This window comes from Monodon monoceros, unplaced genomic scaffold, assembly GCF_005190385.1.
Source record: "Monodon monoceros isolate NGI ecotype Baffin Bay Population unplaced genomic scaffold, NGI_Narwhal_1 Super_Scaffold_4, whole genome shotgun sequence".
Lineage (NCBI taxonomy): Eukaryota > Metazoa > Chordata > Mammalia > Artiodactyla > Monodontidae > Monodon > Monodon monoceros.
This window is the reverse complement of record NW_021703781.1, coordinates 35,339,524-35,356,763: the sequence shown is the minus strand read 5'-3', so window position 1 is coordinate 35,356,763 and position 17,240 is coordinate 35,339,524. Positions and strand designations below refer to the sequence as shown.

General features: G+C 43.5%; 1 pseudogene; it reads left to right on the top strand.

The window, feature by feature from the left end:
• The first annotated feature begins 3,755 nt into the window (after positions 1-3,755).
• LOC114908532 lies at positions 3,756-4,629 on the top strand (annotated as a pseudogene).
• The last annotated feature ends 12,611 nt before the right edge of the window (positions 4,630-17,240 follow it).

The following is a 17,240-nucleotide window of genomic DNA, read 5'->3' as shown; positions in this document are numbered from 1 at the left end:
ATCACCATGTTCCCCTTGCATTCCCTCTTTGGGTCATGCCTCATCATGGCACTTATCATGGTACATGTTCCATGGCAACGACCCTATGAGATAGGGTTATTGTCATTCCCGTTTTACAGATGACACATTTAGGACTTTCCCAGGGTCATATAGTAAGTGACAGATAAGTAAGTGACAGTCAGAATTCAACCCCAGGTCTCCCACTCCATGGACCCCCTGCTCAGTGCCCTCCTCTGTGGCCTCCTGCATGTGGCTGGGCCCACCATCTCTCCTCGGGCCTCTCTCTTTTGGTGGGTTGCTGGTAAAGTTCTGATTCCTACTTTGTCTGCTCCTGACTGCCCTTGGGCTAAATGTATTGCAGAGAAGAGTCTTGGTATCATGTAATGTGGCCCTTCTCAACAGCCCCTGTGCCTCAACACAGTGAGCTCTTTCTTGATCAAGAAAGTCAAACTGTTGACACAAGGTGTTGCCAGAAGCTGGGACTGGGTGACCAGGCTGGAGTCAGATCAGACTGATGAAGACGTGGGAGGAATAAGTGTAATAAAACCCGTCAGACTTCAAGTAGAAAGGGTTAAACTCTTGACCAGTTGGTAAACCACGCAGCATTCTGTTAAAGTGCCTGCAACATAGATAGTTCCAATATTTGAAAAATGCTCACTGTTCAAGAAACTTTCAGATAAATATATTTCCAAGACACGTCGAAACTTACCAAGGCACTGGCTGTGAAGGTTTAGGTATAATTGAAACACTCTCGTTCACTTTCATTTCATTGTGTCCCAGCTACATTTTCATCACAAATGATTGAACTGGACTCTTAAAGGACAGTGGCAGGCAAGCTGATAAGGTGGGTGGATATTTGAAATTCAAATATGACGAAAGGGCTGGTTCTTATCTGAAATAGGAAGCAACATGTTGATAGAGGAGATGACATGGAGGCTTTGAAGACCCTGTATGCCATTAATGGGGAAGTCAGACACTCTGACAACTTTGGGAATGATGCATTACGGATTCACGAAAGTGTGCAGCGAGCAGGGAGCAGCTTATATGTGGAGGGCAATCTTCCCAGAGGGGGCTCCTCAGGGCTGGGGAGCTAAAAGAAGATAGGATAAGCAAAACTTTGGGGATCCACAGGGCAGTAATTAAGGCCTATAAGTGTTAGTACTTATGAAATGTCCCAGCAGATCTGCAGTGCCATGGGAGGAGGCGGCAGAGAGCAGAGTAGTGAGAGCAGGGCTCCAAGCCAGACTTCACCACTCACTAGCTAAATGACCAGCAGCAAGTGACTGTTAAACCGTCTAAGACTCAGCTAACTGACTGCCAAGTGGAGATAACGAAATCCATCTCATGCTGTTCCTGGGAGGGTTAGATGACAACGCGGCTCACATGTTTAGCACACTGTGTGGCATGTAGTAATAACTCAAAAAGTGTTAGCTACTTTTAATCATAAAGGAGGAAATTACTGCAGTGAGATGATGCAACCTTCTTAACGCATTCAATGCCATCGTTTTTTTCCCCATGTAGACAAAGGACTGGTGCCCTAACATGGGGTGTGGGGTGGATGAGGAGAAGTACTGGTTTATGGCAAAGGTGTCAGGATCCAGGGTGGATGGAATAGCCCTCAGCTATGGATGACGGCTTGGGATGTAGTTAGGCTGAGTCCTGTCACAGTCACTTACCTTCCCTGCTGACAGAAGGCGGGCCTACACGTGTGGGTGCTCAAGGTGTGAGTTCTCAGACTGGGCTCCATGGAGCTGCCCACAGATGTGCTTCAAGGCACCTGGGGAGCTCTACAGTTAGAATGTTGACTTGCTGCTTCTTTTGGAAAAAGCAGCTCTTAACATTCTCCAAGTTCTCTAGGAGAACAAATCCCCCAAAGTTAAGGGCCTCTGTTGTATATATTCTCTCTTTCATCCTGGAAGTACAGAGAAGTTTTGGAGGGTATAAGAGGACTTTGCTTATGGATGGAGTCATGCATCCTTTAAAACTGTATAACAAATTATTTTATTTGGTCCTTTTAGATATTGAGACAGTAATAGTATATAGGTAGTTTCTATAAATGATTTAATTTAATCCTCATTTCAACTTTGAGCAGTATTCTTATTCCTCTTTTATAAACGGGGCTTGGAAGGTTTATTTAATTTGGCCAAGATCATACAGCTAGCAGGGGCAGATTCACACTGCTGCTATCTGATTCCACTTTTGGTGCATTTTTACATTTCCCCTAGAATGTGCCTGTCCACGTAGACTTGTGTAACACACATGTCTTTCCATCACGTGTCATGAGTCCTACTACTTCTCTCTTATGAGGCTAAAACAACCCCTGCTGTCCAGTGGGATTAAGAAGGCAACTGAACTGTTCTGTTTAGGGAAGGCTGTTGGCCAAATGGCAAGGTGACCCAGTAAAAGCTGCTTACTGTTTTAGGTGAACAGAGAAAATGGGACAGTCTCCCAACGCAGAACCTGAGGGTTTCTGCCTGGACATCGTTCTGACTGTGATCACATGCAAGAGCCCTCAGATGTTGGTCCAAAGAATGTACCCACATACTCCACAATAAGGAAAGAGGCCAGTGGGGCCCTGAGAAGGTGACCTGGGATGGAGTGTCTGGCCCAGTTGTTAAGAAGTAACTTCAAAAAAATCACGCCTGTCACTTCTGAAACTCATTTTGAATAGTGGTCTTGACCCCTCTTCAGTTCTGGGGTTTATGTTGAATAAAGCTCTGTGTGTGTATGTGTGTGCACGTGTCCTTGCATACTTAAAGGGGGCTTTGCCTGGTGAAAGAATTTGAGAATTAACCTCCTACATCAAGATAAGCCAGGACAGGGAGAGGTCTTGCTGGTGCACTGGTCACACTTTCTGGGACAGATGCCTTGTTCCAGTTGACACTTTTGGGTTCTCCATTGGTTGAAGGAGTTTCCATGGTTTTCAAAGTGCCCCCAGTTCCCTCGAGGGAATCTGCTGAGAGACTTGGCTCAAAGGCCATGGGAGTAATGTGTTTTGTCATCTTTCTATGTACTTTCTATGCAACTCCAAATGGTTATACATTCTTTTAAAAACATTTTCCTTTTGGGTTCTAATTCTAAAAATTATATGAAAGAAAAACAAGATGGGAACATCTAAGAAAAAGGAAGAGTGAAGTGGCAGATCCAGCATTATGATATTAGGACATATAGCCACCACCATAACAAAAAAAACGAAAAAGCTAAAGGTTGGAGTTATTAAGTGTACAAAAGAAATAGACCTGGAGGACCACAATGTGAGCCAAGGAACACTCAGTGCTATATAATGGGGGGCGTATGGCAATCAGTCTCAATGTGGGGGAGGGAGCCCAGCTTCATAGATCGAACTAAGATAGATGGAAAAGATGACTTAGATTCAAAAGTCACGTCATCTACTAAAATTACATAACAGCTTGATTAAATAAAAAAGCATAGGAAAACTGGTGGAAAATATATTCTAGTTTTATCAGATATACAGAGGAGTAATAACTTCCTCTGGCTGCCAGCAATAGACAGAGTATAACAAAGAAGAATTACAGTGCTGACAATATTGAAAAAGTTAAAACTTCTGTACAGTAGCAGTGACAAAATTAATGTAAAAATAGCAGTGGGGTTTCCGTGTACCTCTGGGACCGTGGTCGCCGCCCTGCGGGGAGCCCCAGGACATCATGGGCTCCCAGTTTTTGTTTTTGTTTTTTTTTTTTGGGCTCCCAGTTTTTCAACCTTGAAGCCTTCTACAATCAAAGCAAAGGGAAGATTTGTGAATGTTGAATATGCAAGGAGCTGAAGACAGAGAGATTGAAAGAGAGATTTGTCCAGGTTGGGTGAACAGGTCTGCTCCAGAGCAGGATGACTCTGAAATTGATTTGCCAGGGATAGCATCAAAGAGATCCCAAGAGGATGAATACCAGGATTCTACATTTGAAGAAAAATATGTATGTGAGAGCATGAAGGAAAACCCTTCCAGAGAGGTTCCTGGACCATGCCTTTTCCAAGAAGGTTTTGGGGGAATAACTTTCATCCACAAAGAAGCACCTCCAGAAATGATTAGACAAGAATATAATTTTGAGAGAAGCCTGCTTTTGATCTCAAGTCTTGTTACACATCTCAGGGTTTCTACAGAAGAGAGCCTACATCAGTGGGAGACAAGTAGCATACACACCAATGAGATTTCAGACCAAAGTAAATGTCCGACCCTCTCTACACAGAAAATATCTTGGAAATGTAGTGAATGTGGAAAAACTTTCAATCAGAACTCATCCTTTACCCAGCATCAGATAACTCATATGAGACCCTACACATGTGAGGAATGTGGGAAAATTTTTAGTCGTAGTTCATTCCTTGTTCGACATCAAAGAATTCATACCAGAGTGAAACCATGTGGATGTGAGCAGTGTGGGAAAACATTTCGATGTCGATCATTTCTTACTCAGCATCAGAGAATCCATACTGGAGAGAAACCGTATAAATGTAATGACTGTGGGAATTCCTTCCACAATCATTCACATCTCACTGAACACCAGAGAATTCACACTGGTGAGAAACCTCATTTATGCAACGAATGTGGCTCTTCTTTTCGTAAACACTCAAATCTTACACCATATCACAGAATTCAGGTATTATAGAACTTAAAATACACATACAAATGAGTACAAATAAAACAAAAGAAATCTGAACAAGAGGGATGGATTTCATCGATGTCAATATCCTGGTTGTGATGTTGTACTAGTTTTGTAAGATGTTACCATTGTGGGCAAACTGAGTGAAGGGTACGGGGAATCATCTGTATTAGTTCATATAACTGTATGTGAATCTGTAATTATCTCAAAATAAAGTTTAATTTTGAAAAGTGGTCTTCCCAACTCTGCTTTAACCATGCCGTGGCTGTTCACATATTGGCAGGGCGGGTTCTACAGAAAGTTACAGATCCATCCACCAAGAGTGCAGAGTGAGGGTGCTCAGCCTCTACTACCAACTGTCTGAATCAAACATGATTCTCCAACAGCCCATCTACATAGTCAGTGCCATCACTGTGGTACTTGTAGTATTTTAAAAAAATTTATTAATATATAGTTGATTTACAATGTGTTAGTTTCATATGTTATACATATACATATGTATAACATTTTTAGATTCTTCTCCATTATAGGTTATTACAAAATATTGAGCCTTTCCCCAAATTCTGTATTAGGACACTCTATGTCTACAACTCGAAGGTAGAGACCGTTGCCAATCCTGGTCCTTTTGGATTTCTGTTTCTCAACCAGGCTTTCCTTCACTGGAATTTTCAAATTTCCTTTTATCATTTTGAAATGGGAGGCCCAGTGTCTACCTGTGTTGTTGAGGATACAATCCTTTTCCTAAAGTACTTCTCAGCGAGAAGTTGGAAGTCTTAACTACCCCTGTGGGCAGAGGCCACTCTTCATTGAAGAGCTTTGTCAGAGCCTGGTGGGTTTGAAGGTCTGTGCCAAGTACTCTGTGTTTAACCCCACCACAGGCTTGTGGGGTAGGTATTTCTGGTGGAGTGGGACCATGTGATTTGTTCTCACCAAAAAGTTGTGAGCAGAAGTAATGCATACCATATCCATACTAACTGTAGACACATCCAGACATTTAATTGCAGGTGCTGAACCCTCTAGAGATCTCTATCCCCATCGGCCACAGTGATCACAGGGTGTGGGATGGTGAGTGCTCCATCAGTCTGCGGGTTGAAGTCAGGGATCACAGAGCAGAGCTTCCAGCTGACCCACACTGGATATGCACTGAGAGCATGAATCAAACCTTTACTGCTCTAAGTGACTAAGATTTGATGGTTTGTTTATTACAGCAGCATAACCTAGCTTATTCTGACTCATACATTCTTAGAGTCATTTTTATATATGAGGGAATTGAGACCCAGAGAAATTTAATATTTGTCTGAGGTCACAAGTAAATAGTGATGCTGAAATAAAACCCAGGTCACTCGGAATAAAGCCGCCCCTTGTCACTGAGCCTCTGAGTTGGGCAGAGGGGCTGCTGACCTGGCCTGGCCAGCCTGATTTCTCAGAGGATTTCTCAGTGTGGATTGACACTGGTTCTTTTCATAAAAAAATAAAATCACAATTAAATCTCTTAATCACAACGCCTCCCTAAGAACTTGGCAAACCAAGGAGAATGTGTGGCTTTCAAGACTGTATTAGAAAGACTTTGAGAAATAAGAAAACAAGTCAGAAATTCTTTATTCTTTTTTTTAACAGCAATTAAAAAAATAAATTTTATTTATCTATCTATCTATCTATTTATGGCTGCGTTGGGTCTTCGTTGCTGCGCGTGGGCTTTCTCTAGTTGTGGCGAGTGGGGGCTACTCTTCGTTGCTGTGCACAGGCTTCTCATTGCGGCGGCTTGTTTTGTTGTGGAGCACGGGCTCTAGGTGCGCGGGCTTCAGTAGCTGTGGCACACGGGCTCAGTAGTTGTAGCACACGGGTTTAGTTGCTCCGCAGCATGTGGGATCTTCCTGGATCAGGGCTCGAACCCGTGTCCCCTGCATTGGCAGGTGGATTTTTAACCACTGTGCCACCAGGGAAGCTCCAGATATTCTGTATTCTGATTGGAAGATCCTCTGAACATTGCTTATTAATGTTCTCAGCTCACACCAAAGAAGTCTCTACTCTCACCATGCCTCTCCACATTGCAGCCAAAAGCAGCATGCTAAGGGCCAGACATGTACTCCCTTGATTAATACCATTTGATGGCTAATCCTATAGGATAGCATTAAAATTTCTCAGCAGAGTGTGCAAAACACTGCAGGATGTGGTTGGTTCTCCGATTGCAATCCCATCTCTGACCATCCCTCAAACTCTCTCTTCCTCATGCAGTCATATGGGGCTCCTAGAATATGCCATGGTTTCTCGTGCTCCTTCCTGTGCTGCTCTGTGCCCTACACGCCCATATAGGCCACTCTCCCTTCTTCATTCAGTTAACGCCTACTCATGCTTTAAGAGTCACCTCCCCTGGCAAGCCAGGAGCGCTGGTGATCACCCATCCATAGCCTGTGAGGGATTAGAGGGTAAGGAGGCCAGGAATGGAAGATTCCTCTGAGTTGTTGGAATGCCATGGCATTTTCCCTTCCACACCTGTTTCCCAGCCCTGGGGAGGAGAGGGGACAGGGAAGGCAGTGCTTCTTCTCCTTCAAGACCTCTGCATGCGTAACAGGAACTTCAGGAGAATAATTTGTAAGGCTTGATATGTGTCTCCAGAAATTTGGGGGGACACAAGGGCTTGGTGTCTGACCCATGCCCAAGCAAGCGAAAGGTGAAAGGAGATGGCTGAAACAACATGACTGGTGGGAGAGCAAAGAGGAAGAGGTCTGCCCAGGACTGTAACTGCTGATACCCTTGGTAGGGGAAGGATGTGGAAGCCCTTCTTAGAACCAAGTGGATCTACAGGTGGGGCACCATCTGGAACTGCCCTAAAACAAGCAGAAGGGACATGGACCCAAACAGAGACTCAGAGCCTCAGCTCACAGAGGGTGGACTGGGGAGAATCACGGAAAGGCACCCTCCTGTGGCTGATGAATGACCCGAAGGTGGCCCTTCCTCCATTTGAGAAGCCCCTCATGAGGGCACAAAGCCAAGTCTGCATTTTGGCCTCCACTTACTCATTTGTCTGACACCTTCATTCATGGTCCTGGAATGGGCCCATGGGAGGCAGGAACAGAGGGAGGGCATTGTAAACAACTGGCCAGTGGCAACATCACCCAGGCCATGGAGCTGCACTTGGAGATACCTCAAAAGGGAATTCTTAGGGAAACCATAAGATTTTCTCAGGCAAACAGCCAGCTCAAGATATCTGCTGAAGCCAGAGAGCCCTGTGTTGGATTCCAGCTGCAAAGATGTCAGACACTGAGTCTGGAGGGTAGGATGTGGGTGTGAAGTTGGGTGAGAAAGGAGAAACTGATGTGCCCATTTCCCATGCCTATTTCCAGTCCAAAGCAGTCCTGGCCTCGAGACAGAGAGAGCCTAAGAGTTAGATAAGAAGTCAGAGGGAGTCTTACACTGAAATGGGACTGTTCTGGTTGCTCAAAGTTATAGACCTGCCCAAGATTTTATATTCAAGAACCCAGGAGAAAAATGCATCTTGGCACTGAGTTTGAATGACACTGAAAAGAAACAAAGAAGTTGCCTTCTGTGTGAACCCTATTCTGTCCAGCTAATAAGATGCAGTAAGATGGCGACATCTGAATTCTTGCTGTAAAGCACAGGGCTTGACACAGACCAAGAGGATTGAATACATGAGGACTAAAAGGCATGCATCCAGCTCCTCTCTTAGAATTTGGCAGTGTTTGCAGTTCACTTTCTGCTACATCATTATTTTACTGTTAATAAGCAGAGCTGGAAGTAGAAGGCTGGGCATTTATAGGCAAGGGTTTGTAGCAGGCTCACCTGCCAACTTAACAACTCTCCCATCGAAGCCTAAGGACTCTCTCTCTGTGGTGTGTGCAGGCAGAGCGGTGGGCTGGTTGTTGCTCTGCAAACCGGTGAGCAGCCAACTAACAGATCAATCAACTTATATTTATTGGGCATTGCCCAGGTGCCAGGCTCAGGAACTAGGCATCTGGGAATCCAGAATGAGGTAAGTGCATGTCCTTCTGCTTTCTAAATAAAATAGTGTTCAGCCTCTACTGGGATTTTTATTGGCCTCGTACTTTCCACAATTTATTTTTATAGAGTCTTTTATGTGAAGTGTCTCAAAGCTGAGTAGAGAGAAAGAAACACACAGACAAGGTCTCACAGCTTCTCCCAAGCCCACAGTCCTCATCGACTCACACTTGATGGTGCTGGGTGTGAAGAACACCATCCGAAAATAAACGGGCTGCAAAGCAGAGGCCAGTACCAGGATGGGGCCGTGGAAGGGTAGCGCTGCTGAAATGATTCTTCTTTTTTTTTTTTTTGGTCAGCGTTTCTTGTTCTTAGTTATTTGCTCTTCCCTGGCCCCGAGCCAGGTTTAGAAAACTCTGAACTTGATCATGGGCCTTAGGCGCTGTGAAGAAATGACTTTGGGTCCTGAGGTCCTGGGTACAAGCTGTCCACTGGGGTCTGGGCGGCCCTCAAGGGACTCTCTGATTGTGTCTGGAGAACACAGCTTGGGATGAGGGGCCATTTGGGCAGTAAATTCTTACACTTGAAAGGGACAGATGGGTCTCAGCTCAGTGGAGAGCAGAGGTATGTCTGGCTCTCAGGGTCCATCCTGAGGGAGTCTGGGTGCTCAGACCAGGATCAGGAATGCAGACTGTGAGATTCCAGAATCTGCATCCCTCTGTGCTGGTCACTGCTGCTACCCCAGGGATCCGCAGTGAGCCTGGGACCAAGTAGCACATGAGAAGTTGGTGTCTGGGGGGCAGCAGGGAGGGGACAACCAAGCTACCCTTCAGTCAGGCTAGAAAGGGGACCTTTCAGTAGCAGATCAGGGACTTAAGTCCAGGCCTGCAAGACTCCTTGCACTGCTGGTAATAGCAAGTCATAAGGATTTGAAAAGGCCTCCAAAGAATGGCAGAAATTTTGATAAAGAACTAACCTTTATAATTCTTCGAATTTTTCACTGGTGAAAACAGAAGCAGCCTTTTGGGTTGGTGGCCACTGGGAACATGATGCGGGTTAACAGTAAGTTGAGGAACATGATGACACCTCGGGGTTCACTCCCACCAAGTATTCATTCAGTCTCCATTTAGCGATTTCCTGATGCCGTGGGTGAAAATTCTGTGTGTGTGTCCCCATGACAGCCATCTATGTAGGAACACAACAATAGAATATTCTGATTCATTCGTGCTGCTCAGATTTGTGAAATAGTGATGGCATGCAAAGTTCTGACCTTAGATGCTACGAGAAACAACAGGCATCCCCTTAAAGGGGGCCCATCTTTAAGGAGGAACTCTACCTTGGGATGGGAGGGAGCCTTGGCTGCTGAGGAAAGACAGGGCCTCTGGTGGAGAAAAGGCATCTGCTGTCAGTGACTCATGGAGCAGGAAGTTGATCTCTCCACGCCTGGACAGAGGGTGACTGTTTTGGCTCAGTCCCAGCTCAGCTCAAGGATATGGCTCTCCTGGACCAGGCTGTGGGCTAAGTGAGGCAGGTCTCATCATGCCTTTAAGGGAATTGGATCCACTGGAGTGGCTCTGGTCAGGACCAAACGGAGAGAGGTGCGCTTGTTAAGATAAAAAGATTCTGGCTTCCTGTATTGAGGCAATGTCTACACGCTGAATTCCCCTTACAGTGACCACCCTAGATGAAACCGTCTCACCCGACCTAGCAGCTATAACTGACCTAACGTTCTGGTACAGTCTAGTGACTCCTTTCGCAATCGTCTATCCTGTCCAAAGTGCCCAAACACTACCTGCCCATTTCTGACACTGCAAACCAGTCCTCTACCCCGGCCCCTCTCCAACTCAGTAGGGAGTTGAGGGGGCAGGTGTGAACCAGGCCATCACCCCTAGAGAACATAGTCCTCAGTGGTTCAGGATGTGGGCATGGCTCAGAGAGTTGCTGGCATTATAAGCCTGGCTTGGGACCAGGCACGGACAGGGACAGGGAGGTGTACCAGGGACCACAAGGCATTCACCACCGGGTCCGCGGTAACTGCTGCAGTGCTTCGGAAGGCCAGCAGAGGGAGGCACTGCAGACTCCAGCCTGCTTGCAGAGGGCGCCGGCGCAGAGTGCGGCTCCAGTGCGCAGGCTCATGGGAGCCTCCAGGATTGGACGGCACCGATCTCGCAGGGCCGGCGGACTCCCGCGGGAACCCAACTGGCAAGGGGGCTGGGAGCAGGTGTGTCGGTTGGGGCCAAGCTGGGCTGGGCGGGGCTGAGCTGGACTGGGCGGGGCTGAGCTGGGCTGGGCGGGGCTGGGCTGGGCTGGGCTGGGCTGGGCAGGGCAGGTCCAGGTGAGGAAACGTGGCAGGGCCCCGGCGGGACGTGGGGGAGGTTAGAGGGGGCTGCTGCGGTGGGGCGTGAGAGAGCAGGCTTGGACCCACCCAATTGCCTTGAGAGGAAGATGCCTTGATGCCCACTGAAGGAGTGGACTGTGGCTCCAGCCACCATAGGGAGGCTTCCTGGGCTGGATTCGGGCAGGCCCTGGGCAAAGTGAGGCCCGCTGAAGCCTTGCAGGGAGACAGCGTGGGCAGTGTGATGCCCAGCTGTGCTGTGACATGTGTCATGGGTCCTGTGTGTCACAGGTTTGGGACAGGAAACACTGGCTCTGCGGTAAAGAAAGGCCTTGAACTCTCGCTGAGGAGCATGGAACCGCTGTGATTGGTAAGAAGCCATAATCAGGTACTAAGACACAGTCTCTGCTGCCTGGGCTGGGGAGGTTTGGAGGCCAAGAGCTCCATTCTCACTCAAGGACCAGTGAGGGCTGAAGGGCCTAGAGAGAAACAGAGCAGTAATTCATGATTAGTTCCACAGCTATTTTTGAACACCTCCTGTGTGCTAGGACTGTTCTAGATGGGCAGGGTCCCTGCCTTCATGGAATTATATTCCAGGTGGGAGAGAGCCTTTCAAGGCTGAGTCCTGGGTTTTTGCCTTGCCTACTTTTGCCTTGCTCTTTAATGAGATGGGGAAAACTGTAGGTGAAAGGTAGGTTTCATTTTTGGAACGGTTGGAATCAAAAATTGTTTTGGATATATTATGTTGAGATGCCTAGAACGTTTTCTCCCAACATGCAGCATACGAACAATATACTTGGAAAGAATTTTACACTAAACTCCATACACCCACCACCTAGACCCTACCATTAATATTTAGCTACACTTGTTTTTTCACATGCCTGTTCATCTCACCATCCCTCTCTCCATCTGTTAATCACCTGGTAGTTTTTTTTTTTTTTTATTGTGGTAAAATACACATAACGTAAATTACCTAGTAGATTTTTAAGTTAAGATGTCAAATAGGCCATTGGAAATTTGAGTCTGAAGTCCTAGGGGATGTTAGGGCTAGAACTGGTCTTTGGAATCATCACCACGTAGGTGGTATTTAAACTAAAGGACTAGGTGAAACCACCTAGGTTGAGAGTGTACATAGAGAAGAGGAAGGAAGCCAAAAAAGAGGGAGGTGGTGGCCAACCATGGTGAGTGCAACTGTGCAAGATCGTTTGGCAATTAGGAGGATTTTAATCATTTTAACAAGAACAACTTTAGTGGAGTAGAGGGACCTTAAGGTCAAGTGGAATTTTGTTTTTAAGATGGAGGAAACTAGAATATGTTTATATGCCAGTGGGGTTGAACTCATAGAAAGGGAGAAATGATGCAGATAAGGGGAACACTGCAGGGGAGGTATGTGAACACCTGAGAGGGGAGGAGACTCCAGAGTAGGTGAGCAGTTGGCTTTGAAATGAACAGGAACACATATTCCATTGTATCTAGAGGGAAAGCCGAGACAAATGCAGATGCGGACAGGTGGTGAGAGGCATCATCTGTCTGTGAAGGCAGTCACTGGCTGAGAGCAAGGGCAGCAGGGGAAAGGAGAAGAGGTGCTGGGAGACACATGTGACAGTCCTCCTGGAGAACGGGGAAGTGAACTAAGTACGGAAATGGAACTGGATTGCTAGGCAGTGCTGAGTGCCCGTTTGAGATGTGTAGTTGTGAACTTAGAGTGGGATCAACCTAGTGGGGTTGTGTGGCTTCCCATGGGTGGGAAGCGTGTTGTGAAGTTTAGGTGCGGTAATACATGGAAAACATTTAATACAGTGGCAAGTACATGATGAATGCTACCTGTTTGAATTCTTACTTTGTTTTTCTTTTGTTTATACAAATGTGACTGAGGAAGGCTGACATTTACCACCTGAGAGGATCTTCTCCTGTGACATGTTCTCCAATCGCACCAAAGTCCACCGCAGTTTGCAGCTACTTGGAAGTCTGGCTCCCGGTGTGGTTACATTTATACAGCTTGATAATTGGGTATGTTTGCTAAAAAGAGACAAACTATAGCAAATAGAGCTTTCCATTTTCAGACTAACTCATAGTCTTGGACTGGAGGGGCTGGGGGTTTGTCACAGTGGCAGTTCTTATAAGTTTTCATGAATATCTTTTATTACTGCGTGTCTTATTGGATCTGATGTAATGGCAATCTACAGAATCTATGGATCTCAGATCACCAGGGGAAATTTTCAGTTTCATAGGTTATAATTTCTCTGTGACCGCTTGGGCTGTTTTATGGTACAAATAATAATAATGGCTGACATTGACAGGTCTTAAAAGTGCCAGGCACTGTTATAAGCACATTATATGCATAATCTTGTTTAACTGTCATCTCAACTCAATGAGGCAGGTACTATTATTATCTCTGTTTTTCAGATGCAAAAATAGGCTCCGAGGTGTTAAGTAACTTGCCCAAGCTACACATGGTCTGATCTCCAGTTTCTGCTGCATACTTCAACTTTCTTTTTTAAAGACCTTGGCCATCACTCATCTACACTGTAGTGGAGTAGGCAAGATAATGGACTGAAGCAGATTGCCTGGGTTCAAGAACTGCCACATACTAGCTCTGTGACTTTGGACAAATTATTTAACCTCTGTGTGCCTTTGTTACTTTATCCATGAAATGGGAATAATAACCATACCTGATGATAGGGTTCTTGTGAGGATCACATGAATTAATATACTTAATAAGCCTAAATTAATGCCTGGTTACGTAAATGCTGCACTACCACCTACCTGGTAGTGAAGCCATGGTGGTATGTGTACTGATTGATTGACTCCCCTAAAATCATTCTCTAAGGTTCCTACTACTGGTCTAGGTTGAGTTTGGGAATACTTCTAACTCGGGGATCTGTTTCATTTATCAATTTGTCTATTCCTTTACCAGTACCATACTGTCTTGATTACTGTAGCTTTATAGTAAGTCTTGAAATCTGTAACATTGGTGTTCCAGCTTTATCCTTCTTCAGTATTTGTTGGCCATTCTGAATCTTTTGCCTTTCCACATACACTTTAGAATGAGTTTGTTGATAACCACAAAATAATTTGCTGGGTATTTTGATTGAGATTGAATTGAGTCTATAGATCACATTGGGAGTAATTGAGATCTTAACAATATTGATTCTTTCTATCCATGAACATGGAATAGCTCTCCATTTATTTAGATCTTTGCTTTCTTTCATTGGTTTTGTAGAGTTCCTCATATAGACCCTGTACATGTTTTGTTATATTTATATGTATATATTTTATTGGGGGGAGCTAATATAATGTTATGTATTTACAATTTCAGTTGTATACCATTGCTGGTATACAGGAAGGGAATTGACATTTGTACACTAACTTCGTGTCTTGCAACCTTGCTATAATTGCTTATTAGTTCTTGGAGTTCTTTGTTGTAATTATTGATTCTTTGGGATTTTCTTCATAGACAGTCATGTCATCTGAGAAGAAAGACAGTTTTATTGCTTCTGTCCCAGTCTGTATATTTTTTATTTCCTTGTCTTGTCTAATTGCATTAGCTAGGACTTCTAATATGAACTTGAATAGGAGTGGTGAGAGAGGACATTCTTGCCTTGTTTACCATCTTAGAGGAAAGCATCTAGCTTCTCACCATTTAGTTACCTGTAAATTATTTGGTAGATGTTCTTTATCAAGTTGAGGGAGTTCACCTCCTCTAGTCCTAGTTTTCTGAGAGGTTTTTATCATGAATGGAGTTTGGATTTTGTCAAATGTTTTTTCTGCATGTATTGATATCATAATATGATTTTTCTTCTTTAGCCTGTTTTGTCGCATTATGTTAATTGACTTTCAAATGTTGAACCAAACTTGCATACCTGGCATAAGTTCCACTGGTCATGGTGTATAATGCTCTTTATACATTGTTGGATTCAATTTGCTAATATTTTATTGAGGATTTATGTATCTATGTTTATGAATGATGTAGGTCTGTAGTTTTTATTTCTTCTAATATCTTTATTTGGTTTTGGTGTTAGGGCAGTGCTGGCTTCATAGATGAGTTTGGAAGTGTTCCCAGTGGCCCTATTTTATGGAAGAGATTTGAGATAATTTGTATAGTTTTTCTTCCTTAAATTTTTGGTAGAATTCACTGGTGAAACCTTCTGGGTCTGGAATATTGGAAGATTATTAGTTATTGATTCAAGTTCTTTAATAGACATAGGCCTTTTCAGGTGATTTACTTTTCCTTTTGAGTATTTTGTGAGTATTGGTAGTTTCTGTTTTATAAGGAGTTGGTCTCTTTAAGTTATCAAATTTGGGGGCATCATAATATTCCTTTATTATCCTTTTAATGTCCATGGACTCATCAGTGATGACCTCTCTTTCATATCTGATATTAGTGATATCTAGTATAAGTAAAATGAATTCTATAGTCTTACACTATTACTGATTTACTACAGTGGTTGTAACTCAAAAACTGAAATAAATGTTAATCAGCTTAATATTGATATTATTTTGTTTATTTCTTCTATGATATACTATGTCAAATATAAGAGAAGAGAAATTCATCCAGTTTGGTTCTTGTGTTTCTATAGGGTTATCTGAAACTCACTGCACTAACAGACACCAGAAATGGGCATGTGTTTCTGATCAAAGTTGACTGTTCTGGAAGTACTGCTGACTCTTATGGGAGATTTGAAATTGGTGACCGTTGGCATAGATTGATATGGATTTCAGTCTACTCATCTCTGTGCAAGAGAGATCTTACTAATTTGTGTGTGTGTTGTGGGTATGTGCATTTATATAAAGAGGATAAGATGTTTGGTTGCCATTCACATGTTTATTTGGTGGAATGCAGTGGATAGCATATTTAAACACTGGTATTTAAATAGTAAGAGTATCTCCAATTATCAAGGAGCATCTTAAAATTATCTGACATTTATGAAGGAAATTCATTTTAACTGTCTTTAATAAAGATTGTATCATTTAATGGGCAGAAGACCTAAATAGACATTTCTCCAAAGAAGACATACAGATGGCCAATAGGCACATGAAGAGATGCTCAACATCACTAATTATTAGAGAAATGCAAATCAAACCACATTGAGGTATCACCGCAGGCTGGTCAGAATGGCCATCATTTAAAAGTCTGCGAATAACACTTGCTGGAGAGGGTGTGGAGAAAAGGGAACTCTCCTACACTGTTGGTGGAAACGTAAATTGGTGCAGCCACTATGGAAAACAGTACAGAGGTTGCTTAAAAAACTAAAAATAGAATTGCCATATGATCCAGCATTCCCACTCCTGGCCATATATCTGGAGAAAACTCTGATTTGAAAAGATACATGCACCCCAATGTTCATTGCAGCATTATTTACAATAGCCAAGACACAGAAGCAACCTAAATGTCCATTGACAGACGAATGGATAAAGAAGATGTGGTATATATAAATAATGGAATACTATTCAGCCATAAAAAAGAATGACGTAATACCATTTGCAGCAACATGCATGGACCTAGACATTATCACACTACATGAAGTAAGTCAGACAGGGAAAGAGAAATATCATATGATATCTCTTATATGTGGAATCTAAAATATGATACAAATGAACTTATTTACAAAACAGAAACAGACTCGCAGACATAGAAAACAAATTTATGGTTACCAAAGGGGAAAGGGGGTGGGAGAGGGATAAATTAGGAGTTTGGGATTAGCAGATACAAACTACTATATATAAAATAGATAAACAACAAGGCCCTACTGTATAGCACAGGGAACTATATTCAATATCCTGGAATAAACTGTAATGGAAAAGATGTGTGTGTGTGTGTGTGTGTGTGTGTGTGTGTGTATAATTGAACCACTTTGCTGTATACTGGAAACTAACACAACATTGTGAATCAACTATACTTCAATAAAAAATTTTTTTAAAAGATTATATCATTTAAAATATTTTCAATCATGTACTTGGGAGGTAGAAGCTTGGACATCATTCTTGGTGGTTTTTATTTAACAATGAGGTCTTTGACTTTTCAGTGTTATTTCTAGAGGAGGCCTATCACTTAGGTCCATTACCTCTGTACCAGTCACAAGGCCACTGCTGTCCTTGTAAAAAGAGATTTTTTTTCCCTTTGTCAAAGTAGCATTTTCAAAACTTAAAAATGTGACTCATTAAAATTTGAAATGAAACCATGTTAAGGATTTTATTCAATTTATTTATTAATGAAGCAACCAGGAAGGTGGCCAAAGTAGTTCAGAGAACATTTTGAGGATCTAGGCTTTTATATGTATTTTGAACGAAGGTTAGAGTAAGAATGCCAGGTTAGACTTTAAAAGCCTGGT